The sequence below is a fragment of the Mytilus galloprovincialis genome, chromosome 5 (assembly GCF_965363235.1).
Source record: "Mytilus galloprovincialis chromosome 5, xbMytGall1.hap1.1, whole genome shotgun sequence".
NCBI lineage: Eukaryota > Metazoa > Mollusca > Bivalvia > Mytilida > Mytilidae > Mytilus > Mytilus galloprovincialis.
In genome coordinates, this window is record NC_134842.1 from 4,224,964 (window position 1) to 4,244,283 (window position 19,320).

The 19,320-nt window shown below is 31.2% G+C and overlaps 1 protein-coding gene across 3 annotated transcripts in view; it reads right to left on the reverse strand.

Annotated features, from left to right (window-relative positions):
* The window catches only part of LOC143074986 (protein retinal degeneration B-like), a 63,759-nt gene that overhangs the window by 42,047 nt on the left and 2,392 nt on the right, over positions 1-19,320 (reverse strand). For 2 of the 3 annotated variants that reach the window (XM_076250204.1, XM_076250201.1), the window contains exon 2: positions 14,593-14,620. The gene's annotated coding sequence lies outside the window, so the exon portion shown is untranslated. Of the gene's footprint in view, positions 1-10,894; positions 11,057-14,592; positions 14,621-19,320 lie in introns of those variants that run through there. The other variant, XM_076250203.1, reaches the window with a different exon arrangement.

A 19,320-nucleotide genomic window follows, 5' to 3' on the forward strand; every position in this document is an offset into this window, starting at 1 on the left:
TTTTTTTGTATATTTATTATCTTCGATCTACATTTGTATAAAAAAATAATTAGAATTAATAACCAAGGGATATGCAACATTCAAAACACATACATCAAAGAAAAAATGACAACTCCATGGCAAAAAGGAATTGAGGCATATTTCATCTTCCTGTATAAATGCTCTCTGGAGAGTTAAACATTTATCCATAAAAATGTGATGATGAAAACTATAATACTATGTATAAACTGTATCAATCATAGTTTTGGTTTTTCCAATAATCAGCAGATTTTTTACAAGAAAAAAAGTTAAAATAATTATGTACTAATTAAGTATATCATAAATTTCACATTAATTTATATACCTGCCATTCTATTTTTAATTTGTTATCATCTGACATACACTACATTCCTCCCCTCAAGTGACATACAGTACTTATTTCATCAAGATTTATAGGGTTTGATCGTTAATGATAGGCCAATATCTGTTGTCTCTTAATGATTAATAAGATGGGAAGGAAGGAATTCATTTTTAATATTTAACCTCTAACAAAAAAAAATTCAGTCTTCAGTTAGGAACTCCTTCATTGATTGCTTAAACCAGCTATAAGCTACTGGCATAATAAAAACAAGCAGTCTTCTCCTTCGACTTACATTATCTCTAACCAAGGGATATGATCCAGCCCCCTCCTCTACACAGCAATGAAGAGAGAGACAGATCATAACTCTTAGGCTAACTAAGATGTTGATTCAATAATAGCTTATTTATGTATATAGTTTTAGAGTGCACTCCACTCAACCACTCTTTCATTTTTAATTGAAGTACGTAAAACTTGAAACCAAAAGAACATGTAAAACAACTTGAAGTTAAAATGGATATACATGTAGTTATGTCAAACAATTTTAACTTGAATTACATTTAACAGGCATTAAACAGGCATAATATAAAGGCTGTTGTTTGTTTAATAGAAGTGAGACAAAGTAAAAAGTTTTGAGAGATTTCGTCAAATGCCAGTTTGAAAACATTTTGAAAAATCAAAAAAAGAAGTCATGAAATCTAGTAAACATCTTATTGCTATTTGTCTGCCATTACTGGACATCACACAGGTTTCAGTTAAATTTTGAAGTCCCATTGAAAATATCTGATGCCACAAAGGAATAGTTTGAGTGTGGTTAAGGGTTGCAGATTCCCAAATAACAATTATAAAGGTCTATTTAAATTAAAAGTTTCAGGCTTAAATATAAAGATTCAGGTTAATATTTTTATAATTAATATTTTCGAAAACCAAAGCCTGAAATATCAGCAAAAACCAGCACAGCTAAACCAAACATAAACTAAGTCTGAAACTCATCAAGGTAGATTGACTCGCATACAAAAATTAAATTAAAATACGCCAAGCATTTAATTACAGATACAACATTGTGATCCTGTATTCAGAGTAAATGGATACTTATATTTGGATACTTATATTTCAAAACTTATTACCCTATTGTAAGAAATTAATGGATAAAACTTTAAATTAATTTATTTTAAGATTGTCTGAAATATATACTCATCAGCAGTATCCAATTTTAAAGTTTAAAATCATTAAGAACACTAATTAAAAACCATTTACCTTAACATAAATAGATAGTCCATATTCAACCTAACAATAAATATTCATTAAAATTCTACCAATCTGACAAAAACCACCTGACACATGAAAGGTTTTCTTCACTTCTTTAAGGCAATGTGTAAGTCCTGACAGGAATGGACAGGACTCATTGAATGGACTAATGGACTTACTTTAAAGAATATGGATATTTTTCTTTTTTTCTCTTTTAAACCTATTCCAGTCAGTCTTATAGTCGAACCCAGTCCATTGGTAGGGTTAAGTCCATTCCAGTCAAGAGTTTATACTTTGCCCTTCTTTTACTCAGATACTATTTTAAATGTAGATTTTATTATATTTTAGAAATGTATTTAGTTTTAGATAATGGAGCCATGCAACTTTAATTGTAGTTAATAGATGATTAATGACGACATAACTCATTACACGAATTAACATGGTTAAACAGCAGGTATACAATTAATATGGAATGCCATGCAGGTACATATAGTGCAAGAAAATAGTTTGTACCTAAATCTTAAGCTTTAATCACTAATAACACAAGAGTGCACACATGCTTTCTTTACTTATAACCACATTGATTTTATGCTGATAGTCTTGAATAATAAAGCTTTATACTACAAGTAACACATAAACTTAACATGATCCATTAAAATGAGGTCAAGGTCAGATGACACCTGCCAGTTTGACATGTACACCTTACAATCTGAATCATTCCATATGCCAAATATAGTAGACCTTTAGCTTATAGTATCTGATATATGGACTTGACTATGAAAACTTAACCCGTAAACCGTGTTCATTGATCCCTGAGGTCGAGGTCAAATGAAAACTGTCTGACAGGCATAAGGACCTTCCAAGGTACTAAATATTGTTATCCTACTAGTCATCCTACAACTCATAATAAGAAAGAAATTAACATTACAAAAAATCTTAACTTTTTTCAAGTTGTCACTGAACTATGAAAATGAGGTCAAGGACAATGGACTATGAAAGGCAGAAACTTCATAACATATGGCATCTGTATACAAAGTATGAAGTATCCAGGTCTTCTAGCTTCTAAAATATAAAGCTTTTAAGAAGTTAGCTAACACAGCCACTGCCAAATCACTATCCCTATGTCGAACTTTTCTGCAACAAAAGTTGCCAGCTCGACAAAAAACTCTACTTCTCCTATATTTATTTCCCATGTTTTTGCAATCAGTTTTCTTTTCTTTTGTCATAATGACTTTAAGGATAATTTTCAAAATTGTCCTAATATCATCCAGATCCAAAATGTTTAGTAAAGCAATATATATATCAAGTATAGAGCTATCACCCCATACAAGCCTAAAATAGGCTAAACATGTGTGTTCTTAGGGGGTTTAGTTGGTAAAATGGCAACCATACCAAATCACTGTATTGTATATACCGTATGCAATAATACAACAAATGCTTATGAATCAGGAATCAGTTTCACAAAAAAAACTAACGACTAAGAATTTTATCCTAAGTACAATTTTCATACGATCAATCTTAAAGTTGTACTAAGTTTTGTGGTAAAACCGACTGGCTGTATTTTAACTTAAATCCTACAATTTTGTTTGATTATATTCATATTTCTATATGATTGTCAAAATTGTTTGTGTCAATTAATAACCAGATGCTCCGCAGGGCGTAGCTTTATACGACCGCAGAGGTTGAACCCTGAACGGTTGGGGCAAGTATGGACACAACATTCAAGCTGGATTCAGCTCTAAATTTGGATTGTGATTAAATAGTTGACACAGCATAGGTTTCTGACACAGAATGAATGTGTTCTAATGAACTTAAAATTTTTGTTTTCTCTTAGAGCAATTCACTATGCTGTTGAATATTAATCCTCTCAAAAAAATGTTTGAAGAAATTTTCTTTTTTATTTATGAAATTTCAAATGAGAAAAATTGATCCCAATTTTTTTAATCACATCCCCCTTTCCCTTATTCCAAAACTAATCTCAATTAAAATTTCTAATGGAGCTTGCAACAATAACTACTTATTTAAATACATCATAAAATATTAAGATGTAAAAAAACTGCTTGTTATCACTGAATGGTAAAGATTATTTTAATTTATCAGTTGGTAGTAAAAAGTGAATATACATTGTATATTGTATATAACAAAGATTTAAGTTGATTCTGGACAAAGAAAGATAACTCCAATTAAAAAAAAATCTTGCTATTGCACAATATTTTGCAATTAGATATTTCTTGCTTACTATTCTGGACAAAGAAAGATAACTCTAATTAAAAAAAAAATTGCTATTTCACAATATTGTGCAATTAGATATTTCTTGCCATTGCGCAATACTGTGCAATTGAAAAGACTTGCTATTGCACAATACTTAATATAATAATTTTAGATCCTGATTTGGACCAACTTGAAAACTGGGCCCATAATAAAAAAATCTAAGTACATTTTTGGATTCAGCAGATCAAAGAACCCCAATATTTCAATTTTTGTTGAAATCAGACTAAGTTTAATTTTGGACCCTTTGGACTTTAGTGTAGACCAATTTGAAAACAGGACCAAAAATGAAGAATCTACATACACAGTTAGATTTGGTATATCAAAGAACCCCATTTATTAAATTTTTGATGAAATCAAACAAAGTTTAATTTTGGACCCCGATTTGGACCAACTTGAAAACTGGGCCAATAATCAAGAATCTAAGTACATTTTTAGATTCAGCATATCAAAGAACCTAACTGATTCATTTTTTGTCAAAATCAAACTAAGTTTAATTTTGGACCCTTTGGACCTTAATGTAGACCAATTTGAAAACGGGACCAAAAGTTAAGAATCTACATACACAGTCATGACAGTTAGATTCGGCATATCAAAGAACCCCCATTATTCAATTTTGATGAAATCAAACAAAGTTTAATTTTGGACCCTTTGGGCCCCTTATTCTGTTGGGACCAAAACTCCTAAAATCAATACCAACCTTCCTTTTATGGTCATTAACCTTGTGTTTAAATTTCATAGATTTCTATTTACTTATACTAACGTTATGGTGCGAAAACCAAGAAAAATGCTTATTTGGGTCCCTTTTTGGCCCCTAATTTCTAAACTGTTGGGACCTTAACTCCCAAAATCAATACCAACCTTCCTTTTGTAGTCATTAACATTGTGTTTAAATTTCATTGATTTCTATTTACTTAAACTAAAGTTATTGTGCGAAAACCAAGAATAATGCTTATTTGGGCCCTTTTTTGGCCCCTAATTCCTAAACTGTTGAAACCTAAACTCCCAAAATCAATCCCAACCGTTCTTTTGTGGTCATAAACCTTGTGTCAAAATTTCATAGATTTCTATTAACTTAAACTAAAGTTATAGTGCGAAAACCAAGAAAATGCTTATTTGGGCCCTTTTTGGCCCCTAATTCCTAAAATGTTGGGACCAAAACTCCCAAAATCAATACCAACCTTCCTTTTGTGGTCATAAACCTTGTGTTAAAATTTCATAGATTTCCATTCACTTTTACTAAAGTTAGAGTGCGAAAACTAAAAGTATTCGGACGCTGGACGACGACGACGACGACGACGACGACGACGCTGACGACGACGACGACGACGACGACGACGACGACGCTGACGCCAACGTGATAGCAATATACGACGAAAAATTTTTCAAATTTTGCGGTCGTATAAAAAATCATTGTATTAAATTCTTTTTCTCAACATGGGTCCTTTAATTGGAAAAAAATATCTTATCTTATTCAGCAATTGTGAAACTCACCAAACTACATTATAAATCTTGATACCATTCTGCCATAGTACTAAGAAAATGTTGATATACACAAATCTGTTTGTAAATTACATAAACTTAGTAACCTTTCTTTATTTTGTATTTTCTTCTTAATTGCCATTAATCTAGGGAATCTTTTCTTAATTTCTGTGAAAGTGACAAAACCTTACCTTTTCAAAGGAAAAAAACACAACAAAAAAATAGTTCAAAGTCCGATATGAATGCAGTATAATCGTGTAAAGATAATCTAAAATATCTTATTTGTTTACATACCACACATCAATTCAAAAATGTAAGCAAACTATAAATGGGGTCAAAAAATCTGTACATAGTTTAAATAATAACAATGATGGTATGAAAAACATGGTGTACCCAGTTTTAATTAATAAAGTATGAAACAAACTTATACAGTACAATCTATAGGTCAAAAATAAAATTACTTTAAAGGAAAAAATGAGATTTAAATCGATCAGTAATTAAAATCAAATAACCTATATCCAAACTGATTGTATTTAAACTTTTGACAAGCATTTATAATATACCTGGTAAATACATGAAATATGTGTATAAATTCCTATTTTAATATTAAGAGATAATGGGTGACAAGAACAGCAACCAAACAAACAAATAAAACATAAATGTTGCTTCAATTTTTTCTGCCTTTTTCAATTAATTATGACAGGGAAGGTTTCACTAAAATAAACCTGCATTTTCTTAATTTGACAGACTTAAATAGCTGTATGCTGCATATATTGAAATTGCAATAATTAGTCTTTAGTCACATCTTTGTGTCAATTATTCAATAGTTATCAAATGTACCAGGATTATAATTTAGTACGCCAGACGTGCGTTTCGTCTACATAAGACTCATCAGTGACGCTCTTATCAAAATATTTATAAAGCCAAACATGTACAAAGTTGTAGAGCATTGAGGATCCAAAATTCCAAAAAGTTGACAATATTAAATACACAAAAAACTTTCTCAATTTACAGTAGTTTAGTAAAATTGATACTGAAATTACCATAAGGTAATATTAAAACACAAACATTTACAAACACCATTACTCAACATTTTGTGAAGGAGAAGATTTAAGTATTTCACACTTAATTTTATTTACTTACATATTCCGTGACAAGATTGAAAAGTGATTTACACCTTCATGAACGTGTATATATATATATACAGGAAATGTGTAATGTTTTCCCCTAAGATATGTTTCTTATATTCTAGCACTTGATAATTATTTTTTTTATCAAAAAGAATTTCTATAAAAAAGATATAAAAAAATTGTTGTAACCTTATGAAACTTATGAGTCAATGTACTTCAAATTAAATTGAAGATATACAAAAAATTTGAAAATTGTCATGGTTTTATAGCTAGCTAAACCTCTCACTTGTATGACAGTCTCATAGAATTTCATCATATTGTCAACAATCTGTAAGCAAAACAAACAGACATGAATAGGTAAAATGTTTTAAATTGTAAACCTTTTCTGCTACAATTTCTATAATTGCTTTGTGTCATTTATAAGACAAAATTGTTTTATATTTAACAAAAGATGGATAGCCTTTCAAATGTTGATTTAAACGATTTAAAAAATGAGAGATAACACCTAATCCGAAATCATTGTAAATAAATATTGGACTTGTACAAGATTATGCTATTGAGTTACAGAGTAGAAAATAAATAAAAACTAACCAACCTGCTTTCAGTTTACTGCATATAACAATTAATTCACTTAAACTTTTTATCATCTTTAAAGAAAGTATAATCCGTTAGATGAAATAAATATCTTAAATCTAAATAAATTAACACATTTCCGCAAACACTAAACTCTGACATTTTACCAAAATAAATACTATAATTAGCACAAAAGTTGGAAGTATGAACTTTGACATTTAGAATTAGACATATTATCTCTAAGTTTTTGTAAGATCAATGAAACTACAGAAGATTTAAGTTAGCAATGGGAGTTGTGGGGAAACCACATACTGGAATAATGCCACTAATTCTCATTCTAAATCAAACTGGTGATGATTAGGTCAGAGAATGAATGGAGGGGGGATAAATAGTTCAAAGAGTTTTGGGGAAACCACATACTGGAATAACGCCATTAATTCTCATTTTCAATCAGGCGTTGATTAGGTCAGAGAATGAATGGAGGGGGGATAAATAGTTCAAAGACAAAATAAGTGATGCGAGTAATTGTTATAAGTTAATCAGAAAACATCAAAACAGTAATGGAATAATAAATGGTTTCTCAACAAAAACTCACTTAATAGTTTTGATAGGAATCTTTAGCCTATTTGATTAGACGTTAATTACCACCTATAATGTTTGTTTACATGTTATAATTTTTGAAATTTTACCTTTATCCTAAATTATTGTCTATATATCCATAAAAATTCCACCTACCAGTAATCTTGTTATTTTAATAACCTTGGAAAATTTGTCTTTGTCTATTCAATTATTCACTTACAAAAAAAATTTCACCAAATCCTTTCAATTTCAAATTGCCTTTAAATATTCTATCATGTACATATTCACCTAGTTTAGATATATATCTTATTGACCAGAGTTCTGTTAAAGCAGATTTCACTCAATACTGATATTGCAAACGTTTTTATAATTCTGATATCTTTTTATGTCATTATAGATTCTATCTGTATTTGGAACATGTAAGATGTCAATAGAAATTCTACATAATCAAAAAGTTCATTCAGCTATTTTGATATTTTTTCGAAACCTGAAATTGTATTATGTGAAATACCAAGATGTGGTATTGACAGATTGCCAATGAAATGAAACAACTATAAAACAGAGTTCAAATGATGTGGATTTTAAAGAACTATAAAATTGTCACCATACTAAGTAAGTTAATATCTTGTATTTAAGGTGGTACATAACACTACAGGGAGATTACTTTGTAAAAATCTGCTGAATGATTTTTTGCTGCAAATTCTTGCATATTATATAATCCCCCCCAAAATACCAGCTATATCTTCATATCATTATCATCCATCCTCAAATCATATAGTATTACATTTACACTGATAATCTATCAACAAGTGAACAGTTACTATTTCAAGATTACTGTATCTATGTATGTGATGACTATATGTGATCTGTGAAATGTAGACTAAAAGATTAAAAAAGCATTTTAATAAAATTGAGAAAGAAATGGAGAATGTGTCAAAGTGACAACAACCTGACCATAGAGCAGACAACAGTCGAAGGCCACCAATGGGTCTTCAATGTAGCAAGAAACTCCCCCACCGGGAGGCCCCTTAAAAAATATGTATACTAGTTCATACTAAACAATGCTTCTTGTATATGTGTTGTTTTTGATTTCTGCATTGTTTCGTGTTTAAGACATCTCCTGTTATTCATATCTGTGTTAAAAACTCTGACAGAAAATATAATCAACAAAATTCTGTGTTAAATACTCTGGCAGAAATTGTAAACATTACAAGTACCTGTGTTAACCTGCTTTATGATAAGAACATAAGCACCTGTTGATTACTAAATGATTAAAACAAGCATATGTTAATCCATCTCTAGGAAGTAAGTTATCTAACTGTAAACAATAGGGCTCTTCACGGTTAGTTCAGCCATATTGGATAGGGGGCAGATTTTTTTTTGAAAGAGGTGGAAATAGTATGAAAGTATGGCAAATCCTATGCATGTTTCCAAGCAACTGCTCTGTTTAAATGATGTGTTCCCGTATTTTTCACACTATTTTTACCTCCATTGTGAAAATTTGATCCCCATCTAATATGGCTAAACTAACCGTGAAGAGTCCAATTAAGTTCATACATCCCTTTTACTGTCTCACCTGAAGTCTTATAGTCCCCTACCAATTAAAAATTCATTGAATTGGAAAAAATGCTAACATGATCTATAACTTGTCATGGTGTAAACAATATATTAAATGTCAAGTCAATATCTTCAAGCATGACGAAAAAAATGGTGGAAACTGATTATTTGTATGAATATTTTAAGTCTAACTCTGCACAAAATCATCAGATCTGAATAAAATTCAAATTTGAACTATTGCAGAAAAGTGTTTTCAACTTCTTTCATAAAAAGTCTATGTTGATGGCTACAGAAAGTGCAGTGAATGATGATATGCTGACCTGGGGACATTTTTCATATAAAATTAAGCCAAGATGAGTGATGTCACTTTTACAGCTGGTGTAGAAACTTCACAAAAATAAACCACAGTATTCTTAAATCATTTCCTGTGACATAAAAGACAATGTGTGATCATTACTGGGCTTATAAATACCTTTTTCCATCTAGGTACAAATTTTAATTTAATTTTTAATAAAAGAACAGAGTTCCAATGTCTCCCCTGCCCCCACCATTGGGCATATTTTATATCCAAGGGACAAGGGCAATTAACCTAATCATTACTGATGATATTTTATTTCTGGCTGAGAAGGCACGTAATTAGTTTCATCATTATAATTAAATGCTTAATATGTTTTATATTTTATCATACTCTGCTGTACTGTTATATGGGTATACTTACTTATATGATTATTTGACTAATTGTTTGAATGTAAATATATTTGTAATATTTATATTCTATAAGCTAGCTGTATTGCTTACGAATAAAAGATTATTATTATAAGTTTCATACAAATCTGGCAAAAATTGTACACAGGAGAGTGCTAAATAGATCGAACTGACACCTGGTAATTATGCATGTCCCCTGCAACACCTTAAGCCAAGTTATCAGAAAACAAACACAAACTTGGAAAGGGAGTAATAAGGTTGAGGTGATAAGGTTCCTTTATTCTGAAGTTCAAAACACAGAAGTGCCACTGTAATGGGTCCTAACTTTGTGAGAATTTGATGGGAAACTTTTACATCAAATATTTAGGAATTGAATGATGTTTTTTTGATAAAAACAAGAATAATTATATGAATGGGTTTTTAAAAAATAAGCAAAAAATCTAACCAGTGGTGAATTATGGGGAAGTCCAATTAATTGCAGCCCTTGCTTTGACACTATGTCTCTATTTGAAACCATAGCAAAATATGACAGTGGTGGATCTAGAAGGGGGGTCCAGAGGTTTGAACCCCCCACCCCCACCCCCCCCCCCCCACCCCCGTTTTTGCGTTGATCAATGCATTTGAATGGGGACATATAGTTGGAACCCCCTTTATCCCTTTATCCTGGATTGGGAACTGTCCCCCCCCCCCTATTTCCCCTTTTAACAATGGCTGGATCCACCCCTGGATAATATGACTATTACTGCATCAGTATGTACTTTGAGTGCTTGGAATCCACCCCATGGAGGTTCTGATCTGAGAAGTTTACAGTATATGGACTATGACATAAAAGGTCAATGAATTTAACATTAACAACAGATTGTATGTAGAAAACAACAGCTGCTGGCAAAAACATGACAAAACACAAAATAAATTATTATTCTTTGAAATTCCCCATTCTCATTTAATGTAGATAGTAAAAAAATCAATGACATTAGAAAAATGTAAACAAACAGGAAAAATTGTAATACATTACCAAAACAGATTGTTGTTTATTCCTCACAATAATAACTATCCATAAAACAACAGATTTAACACTATATACTATATATATAGAAATTAATCTAATTGTAAGTTACAGCAATGGAACAGTAGATGTAGACACAGGCATTATCATACAGTGATATTTAAACTTAGATCAATACCACAAGATCTATCTACGATGTGGGGAATACACTCTGCTGCTGCAGTTATTGATCTAAAACATTCAATGACGAGAAAAACCTCCACACAAAAATCTCTGTCAGAAATAATTAATTTGTGTTAATTAATTCACAGTCAGTGCTACAATTATTATATTTATAAATGGCACTGTCAAACAAACAGACCTAAATGTTCATTTCCTCAATGATTGAAATATACCAGTCAGTATTGTGTTGGACAAACAAGCAAGGACAATAACAATACAACAGGGAACCTGAGTTCAAGGCTAACAGGCACAATATTTTCCTCTCTTATTGAGAAAAGGTTTCATGTTTTTTCTTTCAATAACACAGATGAGATATGATAGTTCAAGCACTACTTGTTCATGCAAAGACACTCAGGCAACTAAATTATATAAAGTTCATATCGGACAGGGAAAAGAAGGGGGGATTAACAACTTTACATTATCACAATATATAGGAGTATAGCCATTAATTTTGTTGTTTGTATGTCCAGTCATTGGTTGGATTTTATTTGTTAGTGGTGCATTAACCTAGTGAATTAGTTAACTCTTTGAAATACACTTTTGAAAAAATTACATAAAATGCTTAGGTTCAGAAAAGTTGAATTTAAAGGTAATTTTGTACAGGTCAGAGTTACTAAATATTTGCCATTTTGCTTATTTTGTGATTTTATGACCATGGGTTGTCTGTTAGATAGTTATTAAATACCCTACATCTCCATGATCTTATGTTAATTTGTACTGGTCAAAATAAAATTAGCAGGATTTGTTTATTAATGGTTTGACAGAAAATTACACGAGTATATATTCTTTCAATCAACCAAATGGACAGACAATGAATATTTTAAATTTAAAATGTTATCAAATAATTTCAATTAATGGTAGGGCCAAGGATTTGTATAGAGCCTAGGTGAAAGACCAATACCATTATGATCATTATAGGGTAAGTCATGTAATGGAAATTGTATAACTCTCCCTGAATACTGTTTTTCTTGGTTCACTTAAAAAACATTTATTATTACTGAAATAATGAGTGTAAACCTAAACATTTCTTATTTCTAATGACCTGGAAAATTAACATGTAAATTATAGGCTCTGTTGAGGTAGAATTAACTAATAACAATTAACTAGAGGTGAACTCAGGTTTGATACACAAAGTCATAAAAATGTGAGAAGAGGTTCCCATGGTAATTTAGTTTGTACAGTTCTTTCTAGGTTTTTGTGTGTCCAGAACTTTTTAAAAGTTTCATAAACCATTTATGGGTATTTTGTCTTATAGCTTATATTGTTGTCTTTTCACTATTTCTTTAATCTATAATATTTTTTGTTTGATTCTATTTAAGACTGTATCACCATGATCACTGAGTAGCATCTGACTACCAAATAAAGGGTAAGCCCCAATTCATAGAAACAATGAAAGAAAAAAAAGTACCGGTAGCTACATGTATTATATTCCAAGGTAATATGGTAAATTGTAAAACCATTAACTGCTAATTTGGCTGTACAATTTATTTGCTTTATTTACATGAATTTCTCTGTGGAAACGATGGTTTATTTCCAAGTACAGTGTTGTTCAACCATAAATATGAAGTAACTTTGTTGTACGAAAACATCAAATGATCAGTTGAAAAATAAATGTGTTTTTGACAAGCTTAAACTCGTCACATGTTTCTTTAGATAATAGGTACCACCCGGTCAGATTCTGACAATATGAAGAGAGAAAGCCAATTTACATCATTAGGATCCTGGTGTATTACAAAACTTTTCTAGTTGTAGAACAATGTAGAATATAATCAAAATAAGACAACTTGACCTTACCAAATATTATATTTGTTTATTCCACCGCTTTGGGGTATCTACATGTATATATATCCAGTGGTGCCCTCTGCACCCATTAAGTGAATTAGCAAAAAGACTTTTAAAAAAATATTAGCAACCTGCGATAGGTCACATCATATTTAAGGTTGAAATATTTGATAGGGAAAGAATTTAAACACCTTGTACAGGTAAGAAGCATCTCTACCATATCAAAGTCTCGATCAGCTCTTATTATCAATCTGGCTTTCAGGATTAACGCATGATAAAAACGGAGTGGCATATTTGAATGGATAATCCCATGATTTATTTATTTTGTAACATTATTTCCATTTAGTACATGTATATCTGTATATAAATTAGAACTAATGAAGTGACCAGTTAATTGTAGCTTGTTTAATTTCCAGTGGCAAATATTTCATGCATAATTAGCACAATTTGCCATTTAACTTTTACTGTAAGTATACATTGGTATAATCTTAAACTGATAAAAATATTTACAGTATACATGGTACTGGTGTGTTCTTTGTACATAAAGTAAAACCACTAATTACATAACTATATTACAATTGACAAGAGAAAGTTACAATAAGTGTTTTCTTCTGCAGAATAATATTTTTATACCTAGTTTATTTTGAAGTAATTACTTTACTGATAGGTGCCAAGCTTAGATTATTAATACAATCATTTTGTTAATTAAGAAGCAATGGAAAACTTTCATCTGTCCTTGTCTATAGTGTTGCTATGATTACAATATGATTCCTTGTTTTATTAACATGATTAACATCAGAAAAAATGGCTTCTATTTTAATAACTCGATCTCTGTGGTCTTTACATCTTTTGTAATTTAGCCAGAGGTATAGATATAACTTCTAATACATGTGTTTTTTTTATTTCTTGTACTCAGGTGAATATATCCACTGCGGATTGATTTATTTTGGTGGGAACAAATTTTCATGGATTGACAAAAACTGTTTTTCCCAAAAGTCAGCATGCATATATATACACTCTAAAAATAAATTTTTTATTTGATAAACATTAAAATTTGTGATTTACCCATACCAAGGAAATCCATGAAAATTGGTATCCGACGAATAATAAAGGATCTATAGCATATCCAATCTTTCATATTTTCTTCTATTCTGGAATTTCTTTTGACTAAATGCCATAAATTTATGTGAAATCATGATCATGTTATTGTCTGTAGTTAATAGTTAATGTTTTCATGTTCAATATCATGGACAATAAAATTTCATTTGCCTGACATTTTCACAACACTGCTTTAACATTGTATTTACCAGCCTCCAGAGTAATTTTTGAAAGCCTCTAATTTGTTACAAGTTACATCTGTGCAAGATTTGTTTGTTCCAAATTCTTGAGATAAAAGGCAAACAACAAAGAGATTGCATTTATATGCATGTTTTGACCAACCAAAATTTAAGAATTTCTTGTTGTAAAAAAAAATATTACAAGTCAAAGTAAATTTTTGATAAGATTAATTACATACATTCAAATCTAGAAATGAAAATTAAAATCTTACGATTTTTATAAGCAGGAGCTATATATATTGAAGGCAAGGTGTCTTAGATCTTTTACAGTTAGTAATCTTGAGATTTCCATTAGACAAGAACATTTGTCATGGCTGTAAAACATATGTATACAACATATATAATAAAAATAAAATCTATTCCTACCTTCACTTATACTCTTTCTTCTCTTTGACTGTAACATAAAATGACAAAAAATCAGTAATTAAGCGAAAGGCTGATTGATTTTTATCTTGATGTATTATACAATGGCATGATTCTAGAGTCAGCAGATACAATGTAGTAAGAACCTCAGGTAATCTTACTATTCTCTAAATACCATCAAATTCAATCCATAGAATTCAATTATGAAAGTAGGGGTAAATTAAAAAAAAAAATAGAAATTCTTTTGATTTTTGACAATCCTTTACTGATTTTTAAATGACAAGTTAACGTTGTTCAAATGAACACATCCTAATGCAAGATGTATTATGTACATTCATAAAAGGATGGAATAACATTTTTCAGGGGCGGATGCAGGAATTTTCGAAAGGGGGGGTGCTAACCCAGGGCACCCAGGGCAAAGGGGGGGTGCAAAACATATGTCCCGATACAAATGCATTGATCGGCAAAAATAAAGGGGGGGGTGCGCACCCCCGGAACCCCCCCTGGATCCGCCACTGTTTTTGATTACTGTAGCTGTAAAAAGAATTCCTTTGTTTACTTAGTACTTTAAGATATGAGCAAGGTAAACAGGTTACCAGATATACTATTGAGGAAATATGGCTTATACAAAGTCAAAGATGTTAAATGAGTAAAACATACTTGAGGAATCAAAGCTTAAGGTTGTAATCGTTTTTTCAAAAATATTTTAAGACTATTAAACAACATTTCTTGTAAAGTTTAATATCAAAAGGACTTTTTTAACTTTTCACAGGGATCGGCTCATTTATATCACCTACACGGTTTCTTTGCATAGTGTAAATGCTAATGTTGATGTTTAAAAGAAAATCTATTCAATGCATGCCTTTTATAGCTGACTATGCAGTACAGGCTTTGCTCATTGTTGAAGGCTGTATGCTGACCTATAGTTGTTAAATTTTGTGTAATTTGGTCTCTTGTGGAGAGTTGCCTCATTGACAATCATACCACATCTTCTTTTTCATATGAATCGTAATTCACATAATTCTTAGCAAGTTGATTTTGTTACTTTTTGTTTGTTAAGTTAAAATAGAAAATTACAAGTGACTTAGCTTTAGATATAAATCAAAGAGCTGATAGCTCTGAGGTGGAAGAAGGTGAATAAAAGGTAACTTGAATTACCATAAAAGCATGTTTTTGTAATAAAATTATGTGTCTTATTTTAATTTTGTTTTCTTTTATCATGTGTCTGTTATAGCTACTAAATAATTAAAAATGTTAATAATCTTTCAAAGTAGTCTGATGTATAAAATTTTCTGACAAAAACATTCGACAAAATGTAATGCCTCCCACTAATCCATCCTGCTTTGTTCCATTAACTTTCAATGACTTTCGACGGTTTTTTTTTTCTTCAAACAAGAATGTGTCATAAGTACATGGATTTCCCATTCGTACAATCATTTGAAAGTTCCCATGGGGGTTTTTAGTGTGCGACAACAATTTTAAAAGTTACAATTTTTAGCAAAGTAATTTGCACGATCTGGATTGTCTAGAAAAAGTGTCATATTTGTATGATGAACTTTAATGCCTTTTTCTTAAGTCTGTTTGCATGATTCTAGTTATTAAATCAGAAGAAAAGATGAACATGTAGCTAGCAGACCAGGGTTTATTTTCTTGTGTAAGAATATTAGATGCTTGTTGAAATTCCCAATTTTGAATTAAATGCACAAAGATGGACCTTAAACAAATTGGGAACAACACTCCAAATGAGGGGTAACCCTCATTGGAAGAACATTACAACCCACTGTAAAAAATGAGCACCTTTATATTCATATTATTTGATGAAACTTTCCCCCAAGAACTATGCATCTATCAAGTATTAAATGGTCAAAACATGTCAAAAGAATTTTGTGATGTTACTTAACTTATAACATCTTTATTAATTTGACCCCTCATTTAGAAAAGTTGATCCAAATATAATAAATTTCCAACTTTTGAGTTAAAGATCTTAAAAATTTTCTTTCTTTTTTTTCAACAGTAAAATGACCCCTTGTTTTAGGGACAGTCCCTCATTTAAGGGACACCCCTCAGAGTGGGGGAGGGGGGGTCCCAACCTGTTTGTTGGTCTTTGTGAAAAAAGAATAGTACATTGTCCTTTACATGATTTAATTGAATACAAAAATAAAATTTGTTACAACAAGTATTGTCAATCAGCCATGCTTTTATCCTTAAGCTGTGTAAGAACCTGCTTGCAGATGAAAATTCACATGCCATGTTCACGATTTTACAACTAGATGAAAACAACACAAGTTCAAAATCTAGCATGTTAGAATAATCTTTAGAGAAAACGTTTTTGATTGGCTTATTTATTGATCATGAGAAACACAGAATTTGATTGGCTGAACACGATTGTCTTACCTTGGGAACAAAACTTTCACTAAATCGTCACGTGTTTTAGAGGTTTTTTAACGATACCTTTAATATTAATATTTTTAAAAATGTAAGGACGTATTATAAAACGTCCGTGATAAGAGTAAAGAGAATGAACACAGGGCGAACGTACTATACGAGCGAAAGAACTCAGGACGAACAGACCAAGGGCGAAAATGTAAACAGGGCGAGTTGTCCCGATACCAAATTTTCGCATGCTTACTACAAATATCTACAGTAAAAACATCCGGTTACAAGTAAACAAATAACGTTCATGTAGATGAGATGATATCTAATAATTTACATTAATAAAAGGGTACATATTTACGATAGTGATTGTTTTTCATTTCTTATTTACAAATTGAATGATTCAGATGCTTAATCATGGGTAAAAATCGGTGTCAGGAATCAGAAGTTGTTATGAAATTGTAATGCACAGAAACGGATGCGTCATACGGAGGTTCAATGATTTAAAGTCATCACAATAGGCCTTCAGAAGACTTGAAGTCTTCTTCCACCAAAAAGAAGATGTGGTATGATTGCCAATGAGACAACTGTTCAGTGGCGGATCCAGAAATTTTCATAAGTGGGGGCCCACTGACTGCCTAAGAGGGGGACCGCTCCAGTCATGTTTCAGTGATTCCCTATATAAGAAACCAAATTTTTTTCCCAAAAAGGGGGGCCCCCCCCTCCATAAATCCACCTCTGCTGTCCACAGGAGACCAAAATGAGTTCATCCCATATATAACCCTGATACAGACGAATCCAAACATTGAAGCATTTGAGTCGAACACACTGTGTACCACTGAGTTCAGACAATGAAGAATTTATACTTTTGAAGAAAATCTTATATCTATGCAATACATACTGTATATAGGTTCTATTATCATTCATAGAATTTAGGGTTGGACATGTACACCTTACAGTCCTTCCATACACCGAATATACTAGCCCTATTGCTTATAGTATCTGAGATGTGGACTTGACCACCAAAACTTAACCTTGTTCACTGATCCATGAAATGAGGTCGAGGTCAAGTGAAAACTGTCTGACAGACACAAGGACCTTGCAAGGTACGCACATATCAAATATAGTTATCCTATTACTTATAATAAGAGAGAATTCAACATTACAAAAAATTTGAACTTTTTTTTCAAGTGGTCACTGAACCATGAAAATTAGGTCAAGGACATTGGACATGTGACTGACGGAAACTTCGTAACATGAAGCATCTATATACGAAGTATGATTAGCATCCATGTCTTCTACCTTCTAAAATATAAAGCTTTTAAGAAGTGAGCTAACGCTGCCGCCGTAGCCAGGCTCGACAAAAATGGTTAAAATTTTACTATAAAGGGCAATAACTCCTAAAGGGGTCAACTGACCATTTCGGTATGGACATGTTTGGGTGTTAAATCAAAGATGGACATGTTTGAGTGTTTATACAAATGACACCCTTTAACGCCCTTTTATAACTAAAAATGTTTTGCAGTTCAGTGACATCGATGTGGACATGTTTAGGGGAATCGGACATGTTTGGGAGGAAGGACACGTTTCTGAGTGTTATATTTAATATATTGTGTAACAACACAAAATTGAAAAATTGCCATTAGTTATATTTCTGAGTTATATATTTCTTAAATACAACTTGGGTTATACCGACTGATTTACCTGTCTAATGTCAGGAGCCTGTAGTACAATGGTTATATAGATCTGTCATATTTGTTTTTCGTAATTAAATAATGTATTCGTTATAAATTAGCCTAGGGCGTTAGTTTTCTGGTTTTTTCATTTTTCACATTTTTTTTAATTTCCAGGCACAGGCATTTGTCTCAGAAAAAAATTTCCTATATACCTTGTCATTTTATAATAAGGTATATATAGGAAAAAAAATTCTGAGACTTTAAGTGCCTGTGTTACCAGGGTCTTTTATAGCCAACTACAAATGTATACGGAATAGGTAAAAAAAGAAGATGTAGTATGATTGCTTTTATTCCTGACTATACTGTATAGATAAAAAAAAAAAAGAAGAAGAAAATGTGGTATATATGTTACAGTGAATTTGTACAATCAGTGATTATGTAGAATCCCTGAAATTTTCAGGGATTATGTAGAATCACTGGCCAGTTTAGGGATTATATATAATCACTAAAGTTTTCAGGGATTATGTATAATCACTAGAAAAAACGTCAGGGATTATACATAATAACTGAAATGAAGAAATAGTCTATTTATAAAGAAAATGAATAAAAGTCAATTAATTTATGCTATAAAATCATATTAAAACAGCATTACACTGTATACCCCCCAAAAAAAAGGAATTAG